Consider the following 25,904-nt stretch of genomic DNA (forward strand, 5'->3'; position numbering starts at 1 on the left):
GAGCTATTATCAGCAGGAGAAAAAAACGTTTGTAGTGATAATGAAGGTTGCCCATTTAGACAGTTGACAAGAAGGTGTGAGGATGCTTAACATAGGGAAATAGATTCAATATGTGTAATGACCCAGCCACTCCCAGTCTCTATTCAAACCCAAGTTAATGGTATCTAGTTTGCATATTAATGCAAGCTCAGCAGTTTCTTGTTGGAGTCTGTTTCTGAAGCTTTTCTGTTGCAAAATTGCCACCCTTAAGTCTTTTACTGAGCGGCCAGAGAAGTTGAAATGTTCTCCTACTGGTTTTTGAATGTTATGATTCCTGCTGTCAGATTGTGTCCACTTATTCTTTTGCATAGAGACTGTCCGGTTTGGTCAATATACATGGCAGAGGGGCATTGCTTGCACATGATTGCATATATCACATTGGTAGATGTGCAGGTGAACAAACCCCTGATGGCATGGCTAATGTGATTAGGTCCTATGATGGAACAGTTACTTTGTAATATACTATTGCATTATTCTTCAGTAAGCACTAATAACAGTAAATAATTTGCATGTGCTGTCTTTTTAATTTTTAAAAACATTTGTCATGAGTCCTGATTTAGCTCTTAAAGATGAACGAATTTATCTAATTTTAGTGTTTTTTTTAAACAGTAAATTTAGTGGTTATTAATGGTGCTCAGCTGACTGCTCTGGAAACTGATTTCTTCAAGTTAGCCATAAAAGGTGCTCCGTACATTACCAGAACATTATGTCTCTTCTCTGATCTGGGGGTACTACTTGTAGTGGGAAAGGATAAACTCCACAACAGCAACCTCTTGGCTGATGCTCCTGATTTTGGTATTTTGTGTTACTTGCCTACTAGAACTGGAATGAGACCATCAATTATTTTCCTATAGGGCACTGAACAACCATCAGATGGTAATGGCTTTAGGTCATTTCTGACCTGGGCTGAATTTATGCCTGTGACTTAGAAGCAAGCAGCTCTCTGGTGGATTACAGAAACCCTAAGCTGTTCAGTCCTCCAGTTCTCACTGATTAATATCAGTGTTGTTGAGTGTGTAATTTGACTCTGGCCAAACAAAATACTGTATATTTGAATACACTCATTAATTGTCCATACTCTGCGGGCCAAATCCTCATTTCAGACTGATTTACCTTTAGTCCATGTGTCTCTAGTTCAGCTTTTATTGTGATGTAACTGACAGATATTGCACCTGCATGCAGTATCTTTGGGGGAACATATTGTATTAAGGTTATGAATTGTTTAGGTATCACTGTGGGCCAGGGGTTATATGGGAGGAAGGGAAAAGGGTTGCTTTTAGCTCCCCCAGGAACTAAAAAGAGTGCAGGATGATTAAGATGAATCACTCAAGTTGTAAACATCTCCAGAGAGATACCTCCCTTGGGGAAGCTCGCATATACTAGTTCAAACTGGGTTTTCCAGAGGCCAACAGACAAAGAAAAGGCTTCTGGCATAAAAATGCTGCTTTTAAACTGACTTGGAGTTGGGGCCTTCTTTCTGATACAGCAAACGGATAGGACCTCCTGTTCAAGGAAGGGGGGGCAGGTGTGTTGCAATCCTTGCAGTAGGGTTGAAAATACTTTGATCTACTAGGGCCCCATAAGACTGATGGTTGACTCCTGGTGCGTTTAGTGTGTGTTTAAATCTGTTTATGGTTTTTATTATGTTTTCTCTGTAATGCTTTTACCTTGATTAAATGCACTTGCCTAGAAGGAGCTTTGTGATGTGGTAACTTGTAACTGCTGGCAATGCACTGTTCATAGGATTTGGAGAGAAAGCAAAGTACGGATGCTGGACTTTCAGCAGACCAGCTTGCTGGGCACATTACAGTGGAAGACAGGAAGCTATACAGCTTTAAAACCCTCGGTTACAAAGGAGTGGGACAAGGCTCCCTGTCCAGAGACAGGTGACAGCTGGAGATCTGAGATCTGACTGGGAACTCCTGGAGTGGACAATAGGCATTGGTGGATACAGATGCAGTTACCCTGAAATTGTGATGGTAACAATCTGGTATCAGTCTGGGGGAGTGTTGCAGTTGGAAAAAGCAGAATTTGGGTTAATGATGTATTGCTGGATACCTTCAAAATAGGATTACATTTCCCATTATACTTCCCAACTGTCTCTGATTTTGTGGATCAACCATAATTTGTTTAGTTGTGGCATCTTGATACAGTGCCATGCGGTCCTATGTTCCATTAAGCCTCCATGTGTGACTTCATGCAATTATACACCTGTAGAAGCTCAGTTAGTGAAAACACTGCCACTAGTATTCCTTTTCCCCTTCCTGTGTGTAAGTGCTTCAGTCTGCACATGGGATGTTCAGCATTGTACTCAGTGTACTGACATATTCTGGGTCTGGGATGAAGATGATCCAAGATAGCACCAGGAAGTCATGGCACTTGTTTGTGCTCCAGTTAATTTTGATCCAAACAGCAATTCAGTAAAAACAGACAAAAGGTTAGTGCTGTGTATATGCTCAGTAAAAGACATCCTCCCTCCCGACCGTAACTGTGTTTTTAATAGGTATGCATCATCCCTCTGGCTTCCACCAAAATTTCATTTAACATATCAGGGAGAGGAAGATGGTGATTCTTTATCTTAAACATATACAAATATGAAAATTGCTGTTACTTTCAGAAGGTTCTACTTGTGTCTTTAATCTTAATAAAAAAGATTAAAAGACTTACAGAATCATAAAATTTGTATGAAAACCACCATTTCCTTGTAACACCTTGTGAAAGAAAAGTCCAGAATCACCACTCCTTTAATTTGTCTCATATAGCTGCTCTGTACACTGGGTTGTTCTGCCCTGGGACTGAAATGAAAATTCTAGCTGTGATTCTCTCCCCACCCCCCTCGATTAGGGTGAAGCTGGAGAATAAGCGATTTTAACTGTTTCTAACCCTGATTGAGTCAAATAGTGAGCTACATTAGAGCAGGAAAGGAATAGTATTGCCAACCCCAAGTGTTCAAAAATCATGTTAGGCTCCAAAAAAAATCATGAGAATGGCTTTAAAACAGTGATATTTTATAAAACCTTAAGTGTTAGGTTCTTTTTGTTTGCCTTTTGGTGTTTGAACCTTTAGGGCCAAGTTTTCAAACTTTTCTGCATAATCACCTGGACTAGAGACTTACTCTTTTTTAATGAAAAGTGAGAAACTCACAGAATCACATGACTCCAGGAGCTGAGGCTTTAAGAAAAACACCAGCTTTCACAACTCACTAGAGTTGGCAACACTGGAACAGGGGGAGAAGAGGAAATAGAGCATACAGGTAAGGGAAGGAGACTTAAATCTGGTGCCACTGCGAGGGTCTGGTGAGGGAGGGAGCGTAAGTGGGGAGAGAGGAAGGAAGAGGTAGCATACGGGAGAAGAGAAAAAGTGACCCACGGGTAGACACATAGGAGGAAGAGAGAAGGAAATGCCTTGGTTTGGTGGCAGAGGTCAAAAAGCCTGGTGGGAAGCCTCTGTAAATCAAAGAAGTATTTTCAGGATGTCTACCCAAATCAATTCTGAACTCCAAACCACTTAATTTTATCATCACTGATTTGAATGTGTATTTTTTGCAATCCAGACGTGGATTCTTTCCTGCAGCTGTATGTTTTTGACGTGCTATGTCATGTGGACAAAACATAATTTACTATATACCCAGCTGTAAACACTAAAGGAGGAGAATGTGGGGATTTAAAATGTGGTGAGTCTGCCACACTACCAGTATCTGGGAAAATCTTGAGGCCATGCATGTATTTTGTCCTCTGGTGACCTTTTATCCCATGTGAACAAAAATTGAGTTGCTTACTTACATCACAACAGCCTATGAAATATACACACAAACACATGGATTGGGTCATCTGGTGACTTTTTATCCCATGTGCTTATGTCACAGCCACCTATGAAATATACATATACAGAGACTTACAATGTACATATTTGGAGATCATGTATAGTTTTGATATCAGGAGAGATTAAAATGAGGAAGGAGAGAAGTCTCATTGTTTCAGCTGTCTTGTATCACAGCTTGCTATGGACAAAGTGACATCATTGTTCTGTACAATAAGACATTAAAAATAATAATATTTGAGTTGTGACATCAGTTTTATATCACTTCTGAAGAGAATATTACTAATATCACTAATGATGGAAAGATTGTATAAATTGATGGAAATGATAGAAATTTTGCTATTTTCTTTCTCAAATAAATGTACAATACCTGAAAATTTCATAGTCATAGAAATGTAGGGCTGGAAGGGGCCTCAAGAAGTCAGCAAATCCAGTCTCCTGCACTGAGGCAGAACTGAGTAAACCTAGACCATCACTAGCAGGTGTTTGTTCAACCTGTTCTTAAAAACCTCCAATTATGGGGTTTCTACAAACTCCCTTGGAAGCCTAATCCAGATCTTAACTACCCTGGTAGTTAGAAAGTTCTTCCTGATGTAAGCAGGGTCTGAATGAACTCTCCCCTGACAGCTAGCTAGGAGGGGACAAGACTTCAGAAGCAAACTGTATTTACCTGAACAAACCTACTCTGCTTAGATATCCAGCAGATAGAGTGGTGTTGCTCAAAGTGATCAATTTTGGCAGGTGTTGGGTTACAAATCATTTCAGTACTGAATACAGGAGTAGTGAAATGCTGTTATCGATGTTGTCTTTATTGTATGAAAAAAGGGGATCAGAACTGTGCTTAACCTGTCTCAAATGAGGGAGTCATCCTCAACTGAACGGACCTCGTTAAGTCAGGGGCTCGAATGCCAGACCCCCATGAAAGTAAGAGGGGCAGGGTGTGGGTGTTCTAGCAAGGAGATGTGGACTCTCTTCTCCCCCCTCCGCCCCCCCAGGTTTAACTTATTCCTCCCCACTGTTGAAAGATAGAGCTAAATAGGCTTCATTATGAGCCATTTGTTACATTAAGTACTCAATGAGAGCTGAAATTACTTGTGGTGGGGCAGTGTTTCTGCCCACACTGCTAAAAACTAAAAATCACTAAGAGACTGATCTACAGAGGTCACAGCAGAGAGGCAGGTGACAGAAAAAGTGGTGAGGAGGCAGAGAGCAGGCGGCTGGTGGCATTGAGGAACAGCGGATGGCAGGGTGGCCAGGAACAGCAGCTGGCAGGGCGGCCAGCCAGAGCAGGTGCTCACATGGTGGTGCAAGCCAGGTGTCTTCTTCTCTGGGTGGGAGGTGAACTCACACAGATGCACTTCTGAACCCTGGGTCCTCACTGACGAAGGACAACCACCATGAGTGGGGTCTGGTGAGGAAGCAGAGAGGGGCACAGTAAAAGAACTTTTGGTTGTAGAACTCAAGAACATGAGGCAGAAGACTCTGCCTCATGCACTCAGAGGTGGGTGTCCTGCTCACAGTTTTATGTTTATGTTATTCTGCTGCGCTCACTCCTTCTTTTCCTTAGACTGATGAAATCTCTGATTCTATGATCACTTTCACACAAATTGTCCTCCACCTCAAATCCACAACCAATTCCTCCCTGTTGGTCAGAATCAAATCTAAAATGGCCATCCTGTTGGTTACTTCCTTGACTTTCTGAAACAAACAGTTGTCCCCAATACCTTCCAATATTGGAAATTTTGCAATATTACTTTCCCCCATTACTACCAGGTCTTGTGTTTTGGACATTTCTGTTATTTGTTCTAGAAATGCCTCATTCACCTCCTCTTCCGGATTTGATAGTCTCTGGTAGACCCTTACCATGATGTCACCCCTATTTTTCCCCTTTTATCTTTACTTGGAGACTTTCAACTGGCCTGCCTCTAATCTCTTTTCACCTGTTGGTTTCACAGTTAATAATAAATTTTATTTGCTTTTCATACAATCTGTCTCAAAAATTGAATTCTGACTGTGGTTTCCCCCTTGGCTTTCAGAATGTAGTAGCTACTTGGTTGCTTCCCCCCATCTCTCCACAGGATTTTTTTCTTTCCATCTTCCCTGCTGCTTGTACACCCTAGGGATGGAGCTCCCAATAGCAGGTTGTAAGCTTGTCTAGGTGGAAAATGAGAAGCATGTGCATAGGGGTATAGCACTACAGGCATTTTAAATTGTTGTGCCCAGATGCAGAATACCTTGCAAAATACCTGTTGACTTTCTGCCTGCTGATCCTGGTCCTGTTGACTTATCCACATGGAATCACCAGTGCCTACAGGAGATGAAGAGACACCATAATGAACCCAGAATTACTTGCCAGTTCACTTCATCCTCACCAAAGTGATTGACAAAAGGGAAACTGGACTGGTGGAAGAGTGAGAAGCAAAGATGAAGACACCCAGACCTACCATCCTTGGATGCTGTATACTTTCAATTTTTTTTTTCTGAAAAGTTGACAGGTCTGTACCTTTTGCTTAAGACTATCAACTCTCTCTGTATATTATTATAAAAATATCGCTATAAATAGTCTTGCATTGAAGGAAAACAAATAGTTTCCCTCCACAGTGGTAATTTCATATTTTTCTAGTGTTGGGTGCATTCTCAGCTCAGCCATTGGTTTGGAAAGTCAGAAGCACCCATCCTCATGTGGCTTTTTGGTGGGTGTAAGTGAGCTGGACAATTCATTCTATACTTGTGTGTGTAATAGAATTGTGACAGTTTGAACAAGGTGAATTTTTAAAATATCCTGAACGTGTCATTGTGGTTGAACTACTGGATCAGGATTGTGGATCTGGGTTCAATTCCCAGCTCTACCACTTCTTCTGTAACCTTGGGCAACAATCTCTCTGTGCCTCAGTTGTAAAACTAGGATAATACTTCCTTTCCTCAGGGGGTTTTATGAGGACAAATTGTTTGTGATGTGCAAAGATACTAGTGTTGGAGACCATTAGTGCCCAGATAAACTATATGGAATATACGGAGCTACCTAAGTTTTTTAGTCCACATATTTGCTTATGCAGTAGTCCTGAGGGCTTGGGAAATCCATAAAAAGCCTGCGTTTGCCAGGTATGTGAACATGATTAAAGCCTTCTTCAGTGAGAGTTAATAACAGCCTATTAATGCTTAGTGAAGTCAGTCAATTAATAGGCTGTCATTAACTCACTGAATGAGGCTGCTGATAGACTTTAAAGACCTAGTTTCTGCCATGACATCTGCTTCCAAATGGATAGAGCCAGACATTATTTTTGTGGGGGCCTCCAATCAAAAGCAGGCCTCCAACTTGCCATAATGAAGTGATGCATGGCTGTCCAGTTGCACTGTATTTTGAGAGATGCCTTTTATTTGATGCCTAATGGCCCATGACCCATTTCCAATAAGGAACTACCACAAAGCACTGAATCAGATAAAATGTGTTTTCAAGCAATAATTATGCCAACAATCAGACCCTTTGACACAAATGAATTATTTTGTACTGTGTACACTTTTGTTCCATGAATAAAAACATTGTGGCCTGGTGTCCTTTAACAGTAACTTTTGCCGGACATTTTTCATGGAGCAGTCCTTTATTTTCTTAACACACAGGTACCACCCTACTCCTTGTGAGTGACAATCAGACTTCATGCTTCCTTTCCCCACTGCTCCTATTGCGAAGTAGAGATGAATAGGATGATCTAGTAATATGTTGCTTCTTCCCTTTTCAGTGCCTTTGTTGGAGGTTGGAAAGATACCATGGTAAGTTGTTTCCTTATCCTTGGTCCCTTTACAGGGCTGTCGTGGGCAGATGCAGTGCTGAGTTGTTTCCTTCTCCTTGGCCCCCTGGCTGGCTGGGGGTTGGTGTGGGCAAAAACCTAGAAGATAATAAGGTGATAAATAACAGTCAGCATGGATTTGTCAAGAACAAATCATGTCAAACCAACCTGATAGCTTTCTTTGACAGGGTACCAAGCCTTGTGGATAGGGTGGAAGTGGTAAATGTGGTATATCTTGACTTTAGTAAGGCTTTTGATACTGTCTTGAATGACTTTCTCATAAACAAACTAGGGAAATACAACCTAGGTGGAGCTACTATAAGGTGGGTGCATAACTGGTTGTAAAATCATTCCCAGAGAGTAGTTATCAGTGGTTCAGTCATGCTGGAAGGGCATAACGAGTGGGGTCCCGCAAGGATCAGTTCTGAGTCTGGTTCTGTTCAGTATCTTCATCAATTATTTAGATAATGGCATAGAGAGTACTGTGATGTTGCACCCCATAATGCTTTATGGAAATATGCTTATGAAAGTAAATAAGACGTAACTGGAATATGTTTTATGTTAGATATGCCATGTAACATATCTCTGCAAAGGTTATGACTTACTGGATGTATTCATCCTATTTGTATGCATGTATCATTTTTGTATTCGAAGTTATGAATATTGGATGTATACTTGTTTGATTTTAAGTAGCCTTAGTAAGGCATTTGGTCAGCTTCTTTAGAAAGGAATTTGCAAGTTAAGTGCCCAATCAAGAAACACTTAAGCTGACAATGAACTCTGAGATTCCAGTCCACATCTGAGCTTTCCTGGGAATGGGGCCTGGCTTGTAAGGACTGAGTCATGCCTGGACATGTGACTTGCCCATGTGACTCCAAAACTCCATCTTGGAGATGGATTCTGCATAGGAGAGGAGAAGGGGTTTCCATACACAAGAGGAAGTCTATTTAAGCCCCTGGAAACCCCTCCATTTTGTCTTCAGCTGACTCAAGAGGTAGCCTCTCCACCCCCAAAGAATACCTGAAAGAAACTGGAACAAAGGACAGTAACTACAAGGGTGTGAGTGATTGTTGGACCCAGACTAGAAGGAGGCTAGTCTGTAAAAGAAACTTATTGGAACATCTCTGAGGGTGAGATTTCACCTGTAATCACTTTCTTACTGTATTAGGTTTAGACTTGCGTATTTTATTTTATTTTGTTTGGTAATTTACTTTGTTCTCTCTGTTATTACTTGGAACCACTTAAATCCTACTTTTTGTATTTAATAAAATCACTTTTTATTTATTAATTAACCCAAATTATGTATTAATACCGGGGGGGGAGGAAGGAAACAGTTGTGCATACCTCTCTATCAGTAAAAAGAAAAGGAGTACTTGTGGCACCTTAGAGACTAACCAAGTACTCCTTTTCTTTTTGCGAATACAGACTAACACGGCTGTTACTCTGAAACCTCTCTATCAGTGTTATAGAGGGCGAACAATTTGTGAGTTTACCCTGTATAAGCTTCATACAGGGTAAAACGGATTTATTTGGGGTTTGGACCCATTGGGAGCTGGGTACCTGAGTGTTGGAGACTTGAACACTTCTTAAGCTGTTTCCAGTTAAGCCTGCAGCATTTGTGGGGCATGGTTCAGACCTGGGTCTGGGTTTGGAGCAGGCAAGCATGTCTGGCTCAAACCAGGCAGGACACTGAAGTCCCAAGCTGGCAGGGAAAGCAGGCTCAGAGGTAGTCTCAGCACATCAGTTGGCAATTCCCAAAGGGGTTTCTGTGATCCAACCCGTCACAAGTACACTTATAAAGTTTGCGGATGATACCAAGCTGCAAGTGCTTTGGAGAATAGGATTAAAATTCAAAATGATCTGGACAAACTGAAGAAATGGTCTGAAGTAAATTGGATGAAATTCAATAAGGACAAATGCAAAGTACTCCACTTAGGAAGGAACAATCAGTTGCACACATACAAAATGGGAAATGACTGCCTAGGAAGGAATACTGCGGAAAGGGATCTGGGGGTCATAGTGGATCACAAGCTAAATATGAGTCAACAGTGTAATGCAGTTGCAAAAAAACCAAACATCATTCTGGGATGTATTAGCAGGAATATTGTAAACAAAACACAAGAAGTGATTCTTCCGCTCTACTCCACGCTGATTAGGCCTCAACTGGAGTATTGTGTCCACTTCTGGGTGCCACATTGCAGGAAAGATGTGGACAAATTGGAGAAAGTCCAGAGAAGAGCAAGGAAAATGATTAAAGGTCTAGAAAACATGACCAATGAGGGAAGATTGAAAAAACTGGGTTTGTTTAGTCTGGAGAAGAGAAGACTGAGAGGGGACATAACAGTTTTCAGGTACATAAAAGGTTGTTACAAGGAAGAGGGAGAAAAATTGTTCTTCTTAACCTCTGAGAATAGGACAAGAAGCAACGGGCTTAAATTGCAGCAAGGGCGGTTTAGATTGGACACTAGGAAAAGCAAGGGTGGTTAAGCACTGGAATAAATTGCCTAGAGAGGTGGTGGAATCTCCATCATTGGGGATTTTTAAGAACAGGTTGGACAAACACCTGTCAGGGATGGTCTAGATAATACTTAGTCCTACCTTGAGTGCAGGGGACTGGACTAGATGACCTCTTGAGGTCCCTTCCAGTTTTATGATATCCTAGTGAGTTGTTTCCTCCTTTGCCCCCTCACAGGGTGGGTGTGTTGGTAGCCAGCCTGTCCTCCCCCACAGGATACCCTGCTGGTCCAGAGGGCCAGCCTGGGAGTTGCTGAGGTGCTGTGAGGCCCCAAGTAGATACTGGCTACTGCCCTATCTTCCTCTAATCCTCCCCTCCCCCGCACCCCATCACACTGCAGTCCTCAGCCTCCTCCACACCTCTGAGGCCCCGGTTCACATTACTGCAGCCCCTCAGGGAACGGAGCAAGTCCCTTCTGGCCGCCCCCAGTGCGGGGAGGCTGCCCGGCATGGATTCCCTGAGACCCCCCTAGGGGGTGTACACCCCCCCCCCGAATTTCCCCAACACTCCCCCCCCCACCCCCAGTTACATGCAGTGTTGCCAATTTAGTCATTGGTTGGAAATCTGAATTAAAATTGAAACATTAATAGACACTTTAAAAGCATATGCAGTATATGAGAAAATACTTGTACCTGAGAAAGCATAATGGGTTTGAAAAATATGAACAAAGACTAGCTTCCTCATACAGCTGTTATTTATGACAATGTCGGTACATTTGTTTTGGCTATATTGGCCTACCTAATAATTTCAAATTATTATTTATAAGCAAGGTCTGAATGAGCTCTCCCCTGACAGCTAGTGATGAGCCAGTGGTGGGTGGAAAGGCTTCAGGACCAGACTGTATTTACATGAACACACCTACTCTGCCTAGGTATTCAGCAGACAGAGCTATGCTGCCCAACTGATCAATTTTGGCTGGGGTTGGGTTACAAATCACGTAAGTATTAAATGTGAGGGTCATGAAATGTTGTTGTTCTTATTGTATGAGTAAAGGACAGCAGAACTGTACTAAGAGCTCAGACCTGCTATGGGACAGTGTTTTTGTGGAAGAGACAGCCCAGCCTGCACTAGCCGTGAGGTTTTCCCACCGAGAGCTGGACAGAACCGCGAGAGACTGACTTGCCGAGATCACAGTGGCAGGTGGCAGCAGAAGGTGACAGTGCAGGGACATTGGGGATGGAGTGGTAGTGTGAACAGTGGCACAAAAAGCAGCAGCAGCCAGAGCATTGGACTATGTTTTAGTGACTTCGCTCCAGAATGCTAGATTTGTGACTGGGAAACTTATATAAATATATGTTTCCTAGTAGGCCAAGATTTTTAAAATGCATTATTTGCCAAGGTTATCATCTATGATCATCGCTATCTCAAGAGGTCATTATCTTGGGGAGTTTCTGTACTAAACTTTATTATTATAATTATTTTTTATGTAAGAACAGCCATATTAGGTCAGACCAATGGTCCATCTATCCCAGGATCCTGTCTTCCAACAGTTACTATTCCAGGTGCTTCAGAGGGAATGAACAGAACAGGGAATCATCGAGTGATCCATCCCCTGTTGCCCATTCCCAGCTTCTAGCAAACAGAGGCTAGGGACATTCAAGAGCATGGTGTTCCATCCCTGCCCATTCTGGCTAATAGTCATTGATGGACCTAACCTTCATGAACCCTGTTATAATTTTGGTCTTCACAACATCCCTGGCAAAAAGTTCCACGGGTGACTGTGTGTTGTGTGAACAAATACTTCCTTTTGTTTGTTTTAAACTTGCTGCCTATTAATTTCATTTGTTGACCCCTGGTTCTTGTATTAAGTGAAGGGGTAAATAACACTTCCTTCTTTATTTTTCTCCACACCAGTCAAGATTTTATAAAGCTCTATCATATCCCCTCTTAGTCGTCTCTTTTCCAAGCTGAAAAGTTCGAGTCTTTTTAATCTCTCCTCGTATGGAATCTGTTCCATACCCCTAATCATTTTTGTTGCCCTTCTCTGTACTTTTCCCATTCTAATATACCTTTTTTGAGACGGGGTGACCAGAACTGCACACAGTATTCAAGATGTGGGCATATCATGGATTTATATAGTAAAAGTGGAGGAGCTTCGTTTGCCAGACTGATCAGCTAAGCCAATACTGACAACCTATATGAAAAGGCTGCAAAACACCATGGCTCTGGACTGCATCAACATGCAGAAAGCGTTATAAGCCAGTCACTGTCAAAGCCAATTTTAGAAGAACTTAATGAGGCTGTAAAATGCTGGAGACTCAACTCAGTTTATGTGAACTGTTTATGTGGCTATTGCATCATACTTTCTATTTCAGCAAGAGATACCACACACTACAAACTGGAGACCAATGAAAAGTGCATTGTCACTTGTTAATCCTGAAGTTGGACACTGGTTTTGAACAAGACTGGCAAATGCTCGCTATCTTTCTGAAAAAACGCAGCTGACTCTCTAGAAGCATGCGGTGCAACAGTGAAAGACTCAGCAGTTGAAAAAGTGAAGAACTCTCTCACCATATTCAAAATATATGCATACATGGCTGATGAATGCACCAATGCAAATAGGCATTAAGTTTTAAGTCATTGCGTATGTTATCTTGATGTCCGTGGTAGGCCAATAGATGCATTCTCGATGTTCAGGTTATAGAAGACACATCAGCTGCATCTGTGATATCTTAGAAGAATTAAATGCTTGTAAACTGAACCCTAAACAGATGGCTGCTTGTGCATTTGATGGAGCTACAAACTTCTCTGGAAGACATAGTTGAGTACAAGTTTTGCTCAGAGAAAAGTGTAACCCTAATCTCTCCTATACACACTGGAGAGGCCATCTACTCCAGCTAGCGCTAGTACAAGCTGTAGAATCTTCAAAAGACATTAAAAAGCCATACATTTTCAGCAAGAGTCCAAAAGGACTGAACATCTTGGAAACAAATAAAAGCTACATTGGCACTGAAGTTCAAACCTGGGAAAACCTGCTGGCTTTCTCATTAGCAATTCTTGTCTGTTGTCTTAAAATTACTGCAACCATTGTTACTGGCTTTGGAAAGTATCCAAGATAGGACAGATCTAAGTAAGGAGACTGGTGGACTACTTTTTTTACTAAGTTCAGAGAAGACTAACGCCATTCTCTCTAAGTCTATTGTTGAAACCACTTGGGTCATTAAACAATGTCATCCAGGCATCTGCTACAACAGTAATAGATCTTTGTCCAGCAATAGAAGCTACCCTTGGATCAATCAGAGATATCCATTGAAAATGTACTAGAAGAAGCAAAAACTTCAGTCCAGAAGTTGACTAATGAAGGTCTTAAGTGAAGAAGACAAGAAGTGTTTGTTAAGCCAGCTGAAAAAGTACACAGACTTGATTCTTACAAATCTACATTAGCTATTTCTGGATTCTACTCAACCTCTACATAGCTTTTATAGATGCCTGTCCTATAAAACACCTACAGTTGAGTGGAGTTAGGCACTACCAGCAATAGGATCAGAACAGAATAGAAAATTTTGAACAGAGGGTGGAATATCAGATGACAAATAAATGAAGACTTAACTTCAACTTCTTTATCATAACTAATGGTTTGACCCAATTTTTGTGCTATGTTTCCTGGGATGAAAGAATTAGAAATTCATCTCTTGCTACTCCCAGTCACAACAGCTACAACTGAGCATTCCTGTCGCCTTCTGCCTGATCTTGAGCATATCATGAAGGACTGGAAGTAACGGACACACAAGAAGACACCAAAGGGTTGTGCAAAATTACAACAAGAAACCAAGAAGCAGGCAGATGTAGGGCATCATAGTAAGCTTGAGTAGCCAACTTTAATTTTTGTCATGATTTTAAAAGACGAGTTAAACCTAAAAAAGGGGTCGTGAAACATTTTTCAGTTTTTACTATGGTGCCATACAGCCGACCTTCGCCCCCACGGTCTCAACCCTGGTCACCCCGCCCATATTCCAACATCCCCCCCTTCCAATTTCAATTCCTGGGGGAAACAAGGACGCCGGGCCCAGGCTCGGCTGCAGCTTCCGGGGCTGGATTACGTCACGTTTCCCACCTGTGGGCTGGGCGCTCCCGCTGCCACGCCCAGCCGGCAGCTGAGGGGCACAGGGCAGGGGGCGGCTCGCGACCGCGCGCTCCCTGCCGGCGCATGCGCCCCAGGCCTGTCCGGAGGGGTGCGCTGCGCCCTGGGTAGCGGAGGCGGCGGGTTACCGGCTTTGCTCGCTGCAGGCGCCGCCCTCTCCCCCATGCTTGTGACGCGTGGCGCCGCCCCCCGCTCCTCCTATAAGTGCCGGGCTGCGGCGCCCCGTTCTCTTCTTTCCTGCCTGCTCGGCGTCGCTGCGCGTGTCCCTGCCTGGCCGCCCGCCACCGCCCCGCTCTGCCCGGCTCGCTCCCCTCGCGCTCCCGGCCTGTCCGTCTCTCCGCGCCCGTGCCCCGCCGTCCCAGCGCTGCCCTGCGCTCCCCCCGCCGGCCGCCCCCGCAGCCTATGGCCCTGGAGGGCGCCGCTGCCGCCGCCTGTATTTCTGCTGTAGGTTCCCACATCCCTCTTTAAAAATTCCGCCTAAAAAGCGAAGACGATTTACCAAATCTTTCGGGCCGTTGTCCCACGTGAGTACCCGGGCTGGGGGCAGGGCGGAGGGAGACCCCGCACCCCCGGGGACACTGGGCGTGGGGTGGGGGCAGGCCGACCCCCTGCCCTCCGGCACTGCGTATTGCCGCGCAGGGGCCGGTGGAGGAGGCGGGGGGAGACCCCCCCAAAGGCTGGCACATCCCTTTTCACTATGGCCGGGGAGGGGGGTGGGGTGGAAAGCGAAAGCCCCAAACCCCCGGGGGCTGGGGCGAGACAGAGACCCCCCCCCCCCCCACGCCTCCAACGCTGGCAGCTGCGAAGCAGACGCCCTCCCAAGTCTGGGGCTTGTCGGCGGGAGGTACGGGCACAGCCGTGTTCTGCGGGCTTTTGGCCCCAGACCTCCCGGCTGGCGGAGGGCAAGTTCCTAGGGCTTGGCAGGCTCCAGCCCCCGAGAAAGAGCGGAGGATGTTTGTCCCCTTCCCCACATGACGAGAGGGCGGGGGATCCAAGCACCGCTTCCATCCTCGGGAGGGATCTGCAGACCTCCGGCCACCCCCGCCCCGAGCAGCGGCTGTGGGAGGCGTGAGCTGCAGGTCCTTGGCAGCCGTGGCGGGCTGGGGGAGCCGCGGGCAGCACCCCCCTTTCCAGCAGCGGTCGCTGGGAAGAAGAGGATGAGTCACAGATTTGCGCCCTCCCCTAGTACGCATTGCTGCGGATCTCTGCCGCTTAATGCGGGGCTGGCGTGTCCTCACTGAGCGGGGCAGAAGTGAGGTGCTGTTGCACATTTAGCAAGGGAATGTGTGTGTGGAGGGTGCTCAGCAGCTGCTCCTCAAACATGGCGGACACCCGTGTGTGTATGTGTGTGAGAGAGGGAGCGGGGATCTGGGGGCTGCTGTGTCCGTGGCTGATGTATCCGTTCAGTGGGGGGAGGAGAGGAGACGAGCCACAGACCCAAATGTGCCTATGTAAGGGGGGGCTCAGCAGCTGCTCTAACATGGCGGATTCCTGTGGAGGGGGTTGGGTGGCTATGTGTGATGTGTCTCAGTCTGAAGTGGGTCAGTTAGCAGTAATAGCAGACTCCTCCTCCAGCTGCTTCTGCATTGCTCGATGCCCTTTTTTTGGGGCTGGGGGAGGAGAGGGGGGTCTCTTGACTTGGCTACTTAATAACAGTGAAAGGAGACTCTCCTCTCCCCCAGGAATAGTCCTTGTAGCAGGAACTGTTTTATCATCACTTCTGAGTCAGGGCAGCTCTGACAAGGGGTAGTCTTGTTTCCCTCCCATATGGATCTTAGCTGATTCTCTTTCTCTCTAGTAAACTGACACTCAGAATGCCATTTTGGGGGGTGTAGGGAAATAGGTTTGTAACTAGATGTTTTGATCAGTAAAGAAGGCCTGACTAGACAGGGGAGGAGGGCAAGGGAGCAGAAGAGGTGTTTGTAGCATGGCAGAGACTCCTCTCGCTTCTCAGAGGCCATGTTGTGTGACTGTGACTATCCATCCGGGTTCCGTTGTGGTGTCACACACCTCTTTTCTTATCCCCACCACTTGAGCCATGTTGTGGGTGCTGGCAGGTGGTAACCCCCAATGATATCTTTGTGCTCTGCCTTTGTTACTGGGGTTCGTGACAGGGGCATGTGTGAAGCTCATGTGGCAGCAGTGGGAGGTGTAGGGGTTGAGGATACTGCACAAGTGGCCTACGGTAGCCCTCTCCCAGGGGTCTTAATGTCTTGGGCACATTGACTTAATGCTGATGTGCCAATGGGTAAGGAATGCTCTTCTGTACCCCCTCTATCCTGCTTAGCAATCACCCTCAACCTCAGACACAATCTCTCCTTCCCTTGTTGCCTCAAGGACACACACAAATATTCTCCCCTCCCCACCACCAGTCTGTCAGGCTAACAGTAACTGGGTTGCTGCTGCCCACCAGTTCTTTTGGAATTGTCTCAGTTAAGCCCATTTTCACTGTTTTGGCTGCCTTGGGAGTCCTTTTGGTCTGATTACTTATGTCCTTCTCAGTCACAGTGGTGGCCTGTGGAAAGTATATGAAGGAGGATTGAGTCACTACTCAGCTTCTGCTAGAATGTGTACAAAGCGGGTCTGGCTGTCAGTGTATTCTCAGAGTGGTGTCAGCTGGATATGTTTGTGTCATGGTCCCAGCACCTGCTTCATTGGAAGGGGGTGCTAGGAGAAAGAAGAGTCAGGTATATTGTTGAGAATTGGGGGGGGGTGAGTATACAAAGGGGAGCTCGTGAGGGAACTGTAGGGCTTTTTATACATCCATATAGACGCAACAAGGTGGGGACTGTAGTATGTTTTCAAGTGTGTACGCACATGTGTATGAGGTGATAGGGTTTGGAAGACTCATGTTCTCACACTTAGCACGATGCCATCCATATAAAATATAAGCTTGGAGTCAGAACAAATGTGTAACTGCAATAAGGGTGGATCCAAATTGTGGGTATCAGAGGAAAGCAAGACTAAACCTCTTTCAGTCCTTTTTGGTATGTATCTTCTGCTATGCAACATCCTGCACAACCAAGAAGTGACAGTACACAGGAGCAAAAGTACTGTTACTGCAATTCTCTGCTTGCTGCAATTCAGATCCTGTCTACAGCAGTCTCTGGTGGCTCAGCATAGCTTGTTTGGGTAGCCCCAGTGGAATACAGCTGCATTGTGTCAGTTGCTGTGGGAAGCGGCTGTATAACAATTACGAAATGGATTAGCTCTGGCTTTCCTTTCTCTGGGCCCCTACTCAGAACTCTGAGTTGTTCTTTTACACTCATGCTTATGTGTGAGTGAGCTGAAGTGTTGCCCCAATTCTTCTTCCTCCCTGAGTTTGTGAGGGTTGCCAGCTTTAGAGATAATGCACTTGCTTGCTGTTCTTCCCTTGGTGAATGTGAAAGACAACAGCATTTCAGCCTGAATAATGGTGGTGGAAGGGGAGGAGGGGTTTGTTCCAGTCTGGACTGGTCCAGTCTGGTTCTTTCCTTCCTGTCACCATGCGAACAATGCTGCTGCCGTTGCCGTCGCGGCTGCTTGCGACACTGCATCCCCCCACCCCATGTGTCTGACTGCAGTGAGTGCAAGAGTGGATGCCCCCTCCCTGCTCTGCCTCATATACACTGAACAGCAATTCTCCCCAAAGCAGCTCCAGCAGGCACGCTCTTCTGCTTGCCTTCTCTCTCTATTCCCCAGCCAGGTGGCAGACAGGCAGCACTGAATTCCAAGTCTGTGGGGAGGAGGGGATTGTGGCTGCTTCTGAGGCTAGGACAGGGTTTGGTAGTAACATAGTAATGTAAATATTTCTCTCGGGGGAGGGGTGGGGGAAATCCTTCTGTATTAGAGAAACTGAGCTACAGTGAGCTGTACCTCTGGCTGCCCCAGCCTATGCTGTAAAATTGAAAGGGGACTGTGTACCTTGTCTAGTTTTGAGTCTCAAGTATTTTCCTTAGTGGGCTTGATGCTGATGTGAATATTCTGTGTAATAAATTGTACCATTCTTACCATAGAGGGGAATTAGGAGTCTCACCTTCTTGGTGGTGGGGGTGGGTGGGTGGTGGTTTTATAAGTGTTGTAAGGCAAAGTACAGCTACTAGGCATTTAGTTTAAAAAAAAAAAAAAATCCTCATCTGAAAACTTCTCTTGGTAAAGAACAATTTTTATTGCCACCTTTGAGACTTTCAGTCAAAATAGGGAAAAATCAAGCATTTCAGTCTGGACATGAGGCAATTCCTTTAAAATCTGTGCTGCCCAGATGAATTAGGGACATGTGGCAACCCTGCGTGAAATGTTAGCATATAGTACTTTACATTTTAGCACTGTCCTGTTTTGATCTGGAAACTGAACATTTTCATTAGTTAAATTCTTTACCTCTTAGAATAAAATTCTTTCCTCAGACGTTCTTGTCAACTGCTGGAAATGGCCCTGTCAAGGTTCCTCCCCCACTCTGAACGCTAGGGTACAGATGTGGGGACCTGCATGAAAACCTCCTAAGCTTATCTTTACCAGCTTAGGTCAAAAAGTTCCCCAGGGTACAAAATATTCCATCCTCTGTCCTTGGATTGGCCGCTACCACCACCAAACAAATACTGGTTACTGGGGAAGAGCTGTTGGGAAAAGTCTTTCCCCCCAGATACTTCCCAAAACCTTGCACCCCACTTCCTGGACAAGGTTTGGTAAAAAGCCTCACCAATTTGCCTAGGTGACTACAGACCCAGACCCTTGGATCTGAGAACAATGAAAAAACATTCAGTTTTCTTACAAGAAAACTTTTTATAAAACTTTTAATAGAAATAGGAGTAAATAGAAGTAAAGAAATCCCCTCTGTAAAATCAGGATAGTAGATATCTTACAGGGTAATTAGATTCAAAACATAGAGAATCCCTCTAGGCAAAACCTTAAGTTACAAAAAAGATACACAGACAGAAATAGTTATTCTATTCAGCACAATTCTTTTCTCAGCCATTTAAAGAAATCATAACCTAACACGTAGCTAGCTAGATTACTTACTAAAAGTTCTAAGACTCCATTCCTGATCTATCCCCGGCAAAGGCAGCATAAAGACAGACCCTTTGTTTCTCTCCCTCCTCCCAGCTTTTGAAAGTATCTTGTCTCCTCATTGGTCATTTTGGTCAGGTGCCAGCGAGGTTATCTTTAGCTTCTTAACCCTTTACAGGTGAGAGGAGTTTTCCTCTGGCCAGGAGGGATTTTAAAGGGGTTTACCCTTCCCTTTATATTTATGACAGGCCCACCTTGACTATCACTACAAAAGGTCATGTCTGTCGTCCCGGGCCCCCTCCCCCCCATCCCCCTGCTGTCCTGCTGGTAATAGCTCACCTTAAGTGATCACTCTCCTTACAGTGTGTATGGTAACACCCATTGTTTCATGTTCTCTATGTATATAAATCTCCCCACTGTATTTTCCACTGAATGCATCTGATGAAGTGAGCTATAGCTCACGAAAGTTTATGCTCAAATAAATTGGTTAGTCTCTAAGGTGCCACAAGTACTCCTTTTCTTTTTTCAAAAGTCAGACTTCATTAATGCTGTTCTATCCTTTATGGATATTTGAGAGTTAAATATTCATGCATGAGAAGTGAATTGTACTTTCTGTACATTAATAGAGATCACTAATAAGGGGGGGGGTGTGTGGGGAAATCCTGAGTTTAGGACTTAAAATGCTAAGTGTGTTTAAGTAAAATTCCAGTGCATTCCTCTAAAACACAACACAACGAAGTTATCACTAGGGAGAATTGTCAATTTTTATTCCAACTCCAAGGAAACTTGCTCTCGTGCTCGCTCGCTCTCTCTCTCCTTGCGGCATGTGGCAAAATTTATTTTGACTATACTGCAGATCATATTTGCTTGTAGTGTGGCCTTTTATGTACTCTAGTAAAGGTCATCTTTTCTGCTTGCAACACCTGTTTTTAAGAGACTTATCTTGCTGTAAAAGTGCTCTCAGTTTGAAAGCCGCATACAGATGTTCATTTTTTGAACAGCATCCAAAAATAGTGTAGATATTTAAACATTTTGCTTTTGTGAAATTAACACTTGATTTTAAAACATATTTCTTATGCCAATATGTTGTTGACTTAGCTTTAATTTAAAGAATTCCTGTGGAAAAATTAAAGTTAACTGAACATGAAAAGTAACTTTGTCAGCTAGAAGTAAAGAATCCCAATTCATTTTTAACAAATGTAGTTCAGTTTTAATAGTCATAACTGTATTAGTAAATGTTCTATAGTTTGTATTGTAAAAGTAATGACATTTTATTAATGAGATTCCACTACAGCACTGCTATTATGCTTTTGTTGGGATGGAAAGAAAGAGGATACGTTTGGAGTGCAAATTATGGAATGTGAACTAGCATAATTCTCCTGTGTTTGCTCACTTATCCTTGCCAATACATGCATAAGCAACTTCTATGGCTGAAAAGATAAAGATGTGATAAAGGATCTGTAACAGACTAGTTTAGATTGCTATCAGTCATTTTTGGTAGCCCATATGTATTCAGATTTTTAAGTTTAATGTAGATTTACTTTTATTAAATATCGGTAGTATTCTGTTTTTTATACCATGGATTATCACACACTTTTTAGTCTCAGCATGTCCCAGGTTTCAAGATGACCAGTTTGCTTACACTGGTTATTTCAATTATTTTAAAATGTGACAGACACTGAGTTTGTACCTGTGAAGAATTCAGTTTGTGTAAGCAGGGCTGGTTTAAACTCCACTGTGACCTATTATGGTACTTTTTGAAATGACTATTGTAATTGAACTCAGGTATATAAACCTCATATTTTAACACCTAAGGGGCTGTCTACATAGGGACAGCTAAGAAAATTAAAGGTATGAATTTGAAGTGTATTAGTAAAACTGCATTAAATTCCTGTGTGGACACTGTTACTCAGAATGGAAGTGGCCTTAGTTTGGTTTATTTCAGTTCACTTTGGAAGTGAATTAAACTAAACAGGATTAAATTAACTTCCAAAGTGAATTGAAATAAACCAAACTAAGGCCACTTTAATTCAGAATGAATGTTTTCATGTAGTGATTTAATGCAATTTAACTATGCCACTTTGAATTCACACCTTTAATTAATTTGAATTAATTTTCTTTGCTGTCCCTCTGTAGACAAGACTTTAGTTTTACTTTTGCATCTGTATTTAATAGCTTGGCCCTTAAGGGCCCATTAAACTGCCAGTTTCTTGATGCACAGACTCTGGCCTCCCCATAGGTCAAGGCCCCTGACTTTTCCCCTAGAATACATTCCCAACCGCTCTCTGTTAAGGGGGTGGGTGGGGAGGAAGTAGGAGCACTGTAGGAGGTCCTAGAAGATATGTACCCACTTGGGGGTGTGGGCTAATTAGAGCTGGGTAGGAATTGGGGAAATACGTTTTTGATTCTGAGGGGACTTGTGGTGCATGCAGCATCTCGACTTGGATTAATTAAATGTGGTCCTTGAGAGAGGGACTGCAGGCCCATGAACTATGGGAAGTTCTTCAAAGAGGATCTGTTCTAACAAACCTGTAGTTCATCATCGGTGGGCCATCAGAACAGTGGTGCTCTTTGCACCACTTCTGATGCTGCTAATCCCCTCAAAGATGACTATTAAATTCCATGTGTACCACCTGCTGACAATTACAGTCCCATACCCCCTGATGTCACTCCATACTCAAGCTTAATTCTCCTGTGTACTTCCCACTGTCTCCCTCACCCGCGGATTGTTATATTTTGTCCTTGTATCCACTGCCTGTAGTCCCATTTTCAATCGTTGCACATAGCTTTGACCTCCTGTGCTCCTATATAGGCACCTGTTAACCCCCACCCGCTGTCCCGATTTTTCATAGTTGCTATCTGAGACAATAAGGGGAGAAGGTTCTAGGAGGACATAAATGTCAAGAGGCCATAAGGTGGATAACATCTATTGATGACAATTTGTCTTGCTTATGCTCATTTGTGTGTGCACTCACCTTTGAAAAACAGGCTTTGTAAGTTGTTGTAAATTACTATAAAAGGAGACAGCAGTCCATATTAAAAGTGCAGTTAAGAACAGAAGTTGCATATTTGAAGGTAAAGTTGTGTTTACTCCTAAGTTATCAATTTTATTTGTCTATATATTTTTCCTACAGGGCAAACTCTCTGATCAGGTTTACAACTATCCAGAAGGCCTAGGAGAAGTGCTTTATAGAGAACAGTTCGACTTCAACGCCGAGCCACCTTGGGAACCTAGCTGATGATAGTAGGGTTCCATCTCCTAACTTGTCCATGTAAGTCTTTTTTTTTTTTTTTTTTTTTTTTTTTTATGGCTACACAAGCAAGGAAACAACTTAGAGAAATGTGTAGGACACATCTATTCTCTTTTATAGATCCAGACATCTTGATAAATATTTAATTTACTTTGTTACAAGAGTTCTTAATAGGTGGGGAAATGTGTGGAATCTTGGGCTACAAATCAGGAATGCACTTAAATTTGTGCTGAAGTCTCTCCCTATTCAGGAAGGGTGCTTAAGCATGTGTTTAAGTCCCACTGAAGTCAGATGCTGAAATGCTTTCCTGAATCACAACTACAGGCTACAGAAATTTTTGAAATAAAATGCTATGTTTATTTCCAATCTGTCTGACAATTGTAGTTCCATTGTGCTAAGTTGGAGATCATAGCTATTTAGACTATTGAATTATAATGTTTGGCACAGCACTATATGTTTTTAATGTTTTATATCTAAATAGTTAAATCTGCTCTTTTAAAGAGTCAGTATGAATACTGCTCTAGAAGGGTGAGCCTCCCCAAAAGCCTGTCTGCATTATTTGCTAATTACCTTGCTACTTCCACAAATAGTTATAGTTCAGTTAGAGTAGAATCTTGAATTCTGTGCTGGACTGACATTATGTACAAATTATAAACAGACTTAAAATTACAGTGGCAGGCTACGAAAGAAAGCAACGACTTTGCTCTCTGATAATGAATGTCCATACCAGATCTTCCAATACCATTACACTTGCACTTCTGATGACTTAAGTGTATTAGTGACTAAATGTTCAGGTATTAGTTATTGTAATTTTCTTAAAGTTGAAAAACCTAATTTCTTGGAAATCCAGAACTCATGCCAGTCATTTTTGAATCAATTTATTGTTGGTTTTTTTTTCAGTGGCCTCTTTTAACTTGCAAGATCTTGCTCTGTATTTTGCACTTGCGTAGTCTCCTTTTGTATAACATTGTAAAACAATTGCTTAAGATGGCTATCATAAGTCTTACTGTTTAAGTGTAACCCGAAAAGTTAAGATGGTTTGATATTCTATACATGGTACCTTTTTTCTCAGTTTGGCTCAAAGTAATATGCTGTATTGGTTTATTTGCTAATTGCTGTATAACTCTTACTTAAAACTTCGGGGTGAGATTTCCAAAAGCACCCAAGCGAGTTAGGAACACTCAAGTGCTTTTGAAATGACCCTTCAGAGTTAAATGAGATACCAAAGTGACTGGTATTTATAAGGTATCTAATACAGATGGAATCCTATATTAGAAAACACTTTGGTGGGAGAGGTTGGGGAACAATTTGGCTGACCATGACTTGTAGCTTCGTTTTGTTGGGGTTATTTTTCTTCAAGCTTATGAGAAAATTGTTTTGAATTAATCTAAATATGCTTACTTTTATGCTTACCTTCTGAGAGAATGTTTCTCAAATTGAAAACTGCCTGAAAATCTCTTGCTTGCTGTTTTGCAGATAACACCTATGATTACTGTAATAGATGTTTCTTTTTCAGGTGTTTTTTTTCTTCTTTTTCCCACTTTGAGTTTCACTGCACTTTTTACATGGTCAGTTCTCCTTGACAGATGGGTCTTTCACAGAAATAGGGGATAAAGGGAATACATTTAAAATGATAGGAAGATGTCACTGCAGAATCAGAAGAATTGTCAGAGAGAGTTAGGTGGGTGTAGTGTACAATCTAAAACAATTTTAAATTCGTTTTGAAAACTGGCTAGATACAAATCTCTTTAAGTTGATTAGTTACAAAAGCTACTAGAGAAAATGTTCTAATGTTAAAGCCTCCTAATTCATTTTTTTTTACTGGTGAATTAGCAGACATGCCATAGGAAATAGTGAAAATTGGTTTATCGTAGAGCTGGATATATTGTTTGTAACGATGTCTTAAGACATTCTGGTTTTCTGTTTTGTGGTAGGAACTGTTACTCTTCAAGTAGTATGATATGAATTTAAGGAGATTAAATCTTAATTTACTAGTGATGTATAAAGCCACAGCACACAACTGTTAATCAGCCAATATACGCACATATTGGGTGTGCTGAAGCACAGCAGTCCCTCAAACACAGCCAAGATGTGCTTAAATTAGCTGATTAATGTGCACCTAGGGAGTTTGTTCCCCTTATAAAATGGTTTATTGAGGAAAAAGTCAATTAAGCGTTTAAGCATAATTATTAATCTGTTTCATACAGACACTCATAAAAATCTGCTTATGTCTGAGGATGTGTTTATATTCCCATTAAACCTGCTTCCCTCCCATTTTTCTTCCTTCTCTTCCAGCTGATGGTGGCAAAGGAGGAACTGCTTGAGCTGTTTTCCTCTGAAACTACTATGATCCCATTCTCTTGCTTAGCTCTGCCTTGCTCTTTCAAGCCCTGCTCCTGCTGAGCAGCATATCTGGGCTAGCAAATGTGGTTTGATCTACTTTAGAAAATCTGCTTTGTTTGCTGACAGATCCCCCTGAATGGAGAGATGAAGGGAAGTAGTAGGCAGTGGGGAAGCCATTTAACTTTTAGCCAGACCCATCTCTGTCAGGTGAAAGAAGTAGTGGTTCAGAGCTGTCTGAATTTTACAGCTCTTGCCTTCTCTGATCCCATCAACCACTTTTTATAAGATAATTTAAAATTAAAGATTATTCAGATGAAAATTTAAGATTTAAATTTAATAATTTTTAAAAGTGCTTGGCTATTACAGCAATCTTGTTGAAGAGACTTTGTAGTCCTGATGTGAATTCATTGGGAGAAAATTACATGTTTGAAGTCTCTTCTCCCACTCAGACGGCAGCTTTCATCCAAGCCATTTTTGTAATCTTTTAAAAAAGCAACCTTAGAATTGCATTTTTAACCCTAGAGTAAAGGCTTTCAGTGGATACTACTTAGGTTAAATAACACATGTTGTAGTAATGCATAATAACTGAGTGCGCTTGGTTAAATTTAAAAGGTCTGTCTCATGTACGTATATATCATATCTCATGTACCCATTACTGTAGTATCCAAGCACCTCACAATCTTCAGTAAATTTAGTGGCCAAAGAACTATGGGAGAAACTTGGGCAAAACATAAACAATTGATTTATCCTAAGCTTTGCATATTTGAAAGTCTTGGATTCTTCAGTTACTGTTCAGAAGTCCCTGTGCAGATATTGACTTTAAATCCTGATTGTAGTTTTGCCTGGTGAGCAGAGCTGAAGCCGCTTAACGAGTTTATTCCTTTAAGTTCTTGCAGTCAACTTTTTTCTCATATAATGATGCCTAAAGGATGTATTCACTTATGATTTATTAGGTGAGTAAGTTTTACTATATGTACGGTCCATAAGAACTGATCAGTAGTAACATTATTTTCGGCTTCACTCCTCACATAGCCAGTTGTAGAGCTACAGTTCAACTGCAAAACCAGAAAACGAGCTGAGCTAAACAT

General features: G+C 42.7%; 1 protein-coding gene across 5 annotated transcripts in view; it reads left to right on the plus strand.

Annotated features, from left to right (window-relative positions):
- The first annotated feature begins 14,371 nt into the window (after positions 1–14,371).
- AZIN1 (antizyme inhibitor 1) overlaps positions 14,372–25,904 on the plus strand; it is a 58,155-nt gene continuing 46,622 nt past the window's right edge. Inside the window, exons 1-2 of one of the 5 annotated variants that reach the window (XM_037889841.2) lie at positions 14,372–14,763; positions 22,357–22,494. The gene's annotated coding sequence lies outside the window, so the exon portion shown is untranslated. 5 annotated transcript variants of the gene reach the window in all.

The sequence above is a fragment of the Chelonia mydas genome, chromosome 2 (assembly GCF_015237465.2).
Source record: "Chelonia mydas isolate rCheMyd1 chromosome 2, rCheMyd1.pri.v2, whole genome shotgun sequence".
Lineage (NCBI taxonomy): Eukaryota > Metazoa > Chordata > Testudines > Cheloniidae > Chelonia > Chelonia mydas.